Raw genomic sequence first — 4,363 nt, 5'->3', positions numbered from 1 at the left:
GGCATCCCAGATGTACTTGATGGGAGACAAGTCTGGAGATGCTTCAGGCTACTCACAGTAGCACAAGCAACAGGTGGTCTGGAACTGTCCTGTTGAAAAATGGCTCCTAGAACACTTTGAAAAAATTCTGTACCACTGGTTCCATGACCAAATCAATGTAATGCCAAGCTGTGTTGGGCCTTTTCATAGGTGTATAAAATTTATATCAAAATATCCTCATTATAGTGGATTTGGTATAGAATAGGCCATGTATGTTATGTATTTTAAAGATGGCTGAGAGAAGTTCATGGAAAGGACACTGTTCATAAGGTTTATTTTCATATGGATGTACCAGTCTGAGAAGAGGAATTCTTGTCTCCTTATGGATTTATGGCTGAGATAAGGATATTCTTGGGAGTCTGGACACAGCTGTGCTAATTACCTCTACAGTTTGGTACAGTTTGGAATATATTCCTAGAGTATGATGAAAATAGTTTAAGTATAAACCTTGTTAATGGGTCTCTGTCTAGGGAAAGATGTGTTAATTAAATTAACAGCAATCTCTTTTTGAGGTGTTTTATATGTCCACCTCGAGGATCAATACCCTTTGAAATTTTTCTTTTGATCCTATTTTTTTTATATAAAGCATTTGCTTTATATCCCTGACAGCTGTAACCTGAGATAGTAGAAAGAGTAGAGTGGTCTGGCTACAATACATTGTGTCAGCCCACACCATAATCCCAGGAGTAGGACCAGTGTGACTTTCCCTTGTGAAGGCTTCATGGCTACATGGTCTCCAGACCAATCTCTGGCTATTATTGTTCCTGAGACAAAATCAGGACTCATCGCTGAAGAGAATAGACTGCTATTCCAGCCTCCATTGCTCCATTGCTGTCTTGATGTGCACCGTGATAGCCTTTGTGGTCAGTGGAAAAGTTGTAGACATCTAGGCTCATAGTTCAATTTCATGCAAACACCTTCTGATGGTTTGTGTACACATTATTTTCCACTCTAGGCTTGGGATGTGACATCCAATTTCACTTGCAGTACAGATTGAATCACTAAGCGCAATTTTTCCAATCAGATGAACCCTCCTGTCCTTCCAGTTCATCATTGTTCTCCCAACCACCAGGATACACAATGTTAAACAGTGCTGGCATCTCGGCCTAGATGCGTAGCGATCTGCTGGAGTGATAAACCAAGGTCTCTCAATTCAAGGATTCTGTTCCTCTCAGTTTGTGACACAAAGAAGCCTACACCATTGGCGACCTTATAATTAGGAACAGCACAAACATTGCTAAGTGTGTTACCAGCACCCACCATATCTATCAAAAAGACTTGAAAAGGGGGTCCTGGAACCCCAAAACGCATTGTCTGTTTTAAAATATTTCCGGCTGTCAATAAAGTTCACTCCTTTGCAAGTGACAGTTGTCTCCTGTGCCTGCCTTAACTCCTACTCCTTCTTGGTGTTGCAATTTCAATGTTGAGGAGTGCATTTGAGGGGATTTATCATTCTCCCTGAGCCTGCTTTCTGGCGTAAAAAAAAGTCATAAACCCCAGGTCTGCGACTATTTGAACATCATTGTGCCTAAATCTAGGTGCAGGTGGCATTTCTATGCTGCCCTCACAATTTCTCAAAAAGGAACCATGGTGAGGGTGTAATGTGGGCAGGGCCATTGACCCCGCCACGTTTATCCTCATTTATGCCAGTTTCTTGGTTTAAATGAAGACTGAAATCTATGCCAGCTCATTGTAGCGCATAGACTGCCAGAGGATGCGCCAAATTTATGAAGAGGCATGCATAAAATGGTGTTCTTTGATAAATTCTAGGGATGAGCGAGCACCAAAGTGTTCGGGTACTCGGTCCGAACACATATCGATATTTGTGCTCTCGGCCGAGCACCCAAGTATAATGGAAGTCAATGGGAGACAACCAGGCACCCCCTGCTTGTATGAGGGGAGGGTGCCTGGTTCATAGGAAAAGATCTGAAAGTGATGGAAACACCTCTGAAATCGATCAGGAACTGCAGGGGGACCATGTCTGCATGCATCTTGGACTCCAATGTTGCTGCTGGGAACCATGTTGTACGCCACTTTTACAGACCGAAAAAAAAACTGCACAAACCCCCCCCTCCCAAAATAAAAACCTCTTTAGAGGAAAAATTGTTAGGAAACATTCCTTCCTGTATATTTAATTGTATATACAGTGTAAGTGCTGCCAAAAATTACAAGGAAGAAGCACTCCGATACAGCCTTTATATCACATAAAGGAGGGCCTCATTCACATGGTGCTACAATTGTTCAGGTACACTGCTACACTCCTAAAGCCTATGACCTAAGTGAAAGGGCGGCCAAATATTACAAGGAACCGGCACTCCAATACACCCTTTCTTACACATCAAGGAGGGCATCATACACACCATTGAAAAATTATCCTTGATGGCCTGCTGGTGACCTTCCAAAACATTCGGAGTGAGGGCATGCTGGTGACCCTATAAAAAATTAGGGGCGAGTGCCTGCTGCTGAGCTGACCTTCTAAAACATTATATGTGAGGGCCTTCAGGTGAGCAGACCGCATAAAACATTACAGGTGAGGGCCCACAGGTGAGCAGACCGTATAAATCATTAGAGGTGAGGGCCTACAGGTGAGCAGACCGTATAAAACATTGGAGGTGAGGGCCTGAAAGTGAGCGGACCCTATAAAAAATTGTAGTGAGGGACTACAGATGAGCAGACTGTATAAAACATTAGAGGTGAGGGCCTACCAGTGAGCAGACCATATAAAACATTGGAGGTGAGGGCCTGAAGTTGAGCGGACCCTATAAAAAATTGTAGTGAGGGCCTACAGGTGAGCAGACCGTATAAAACATTAGAGGTGAGGGCCTACCGGTGAGCAGACCGTATTAAAACATTGGAGGTGAGGGCCTGAAGGTGAGCGGACCCTATAAAACATTTTAGTTAGGGCATATATACTGTATGGAAGAGGAGGAGGAGGATGAGAAAGCAAGATTCAAACATATACCCTTTTTTTGCGGTGAAAAGGGTGCATCTGAATCTTGTGGATTGAGTACATTATAAAGCATCCATTTAAATTGTGTTTTTGTTCCTCATTAGCTCAGCTTTCCTCTGGTGGAGTGGAGAAATCAGGGGCAATCCAGGCCTTGTTCATTTTCCATTCCGGAGTCAACCTGTCAGCGTTGTCAGTGGACAAGCGGATACGCTTATCTGTTATAATGCGACCAGCAGCACTAAATACACGCTCAGACAATATGCTGGCAGCAGGCCAGGCCAGGCCAGCACCTCCAAGACATAGAGCTCAAGTTCGTGCAACGTGTCCAGCTTGGACAGCCAGTAGTTGTAAGGCAACTTCCAAAACTTTTCCCTCCTTGGGACAGTAGGCCGCGCTTCAGGGTGTGGTTGCTGGCGGGGTGTCATGAAAGTGTCCCATGCCTTGGAGAGTGCTGCCCTGCCTTTGTTGGAACTGGAGTGTGTTCCCGTTGTCTGCCTTCCTCGTTTGCCTATGGAAGTACAGACTCGGCCGCCAGCTTTGTCAGATGAAAATGTTTGGAGCAATTTCTCAACAAGGACCTTCTGGTATTGCACCATTTTACTTGCCCTCTCCACCACAGGAATGAGAGATGACTGGGGGTCGAGAAGAGTGAACACCCAGTAATCCGTGTTATCTAAAATGCGTATAACGCGAGGGTCGCGGGAAAGGCAGCCTAACATGAAGTCATCCATGTGTGCCAGAGTACCAACAGGCAAGACGTCTATGTCGACGTCAGGATGACTCTCCATCTCCTCCTCATCCCCTTGTGCCCATCCACGTCAAACCGATGGAATTAAAGTTCCGTCGGTAGTACCCTCTGTAGCAGAGGCAACTGTCTCCAGCTCCTCCTCCTCCTCCTCATTTGCTCTGAGAAGACGAAATCTGGGTTGTATGGCTATCACCCACACTAAAGTCCTCCCCCATTTCCACGTCTGCCACATTCAGAGCGTCGTCCTTAATTGTGAGCAGCGATCGTTTGAGTAGACACAGAAGTGGGATGCTTAAGCTGTGTGGATTCATAAAAGTTTCTTAAAACCTCACAGAGGTCTGCCATCAATGCCCACTCCTCGCTTGTGAATAGTGGAAGTTGACTCGAAAGGCGAAAAGGCGAGGACCATGTTGCAGCTGGTATTCCACAACTGCCCTCTGCTGCTCACAAAGCCTGGACAAAATGTAGAACGTAGAGTTCCAGCGCGTGCTCATGTCGCACAACAGTTGGTGAGCTGGAAGCCCCAAGCGCTGCTGCAGCCTTGACAGAGTGGCTGAAGCTGTGGACGACTTGCGGAAATGGGCACCCACGCGGCACGCCTTTACTAGTAGCTCTGTCAAATTTGA

This window comes from Bufo bufo, chromosome 10, assembly GCF_905171765.1.
Source record: "Bufo bufo chromosome 10, aBufBuf1.1, whole genome shotgun sequence".
NCBI lineage: Eukaryota > Metazoa > Chordata > Amphibia > Anura > Bufonidae > Bufo > Bufo bufo.
The sequence above is the reverse complement of the archived record's forward strand: the minus strand, read 5'-3'. Positions refer to the sequence as shown.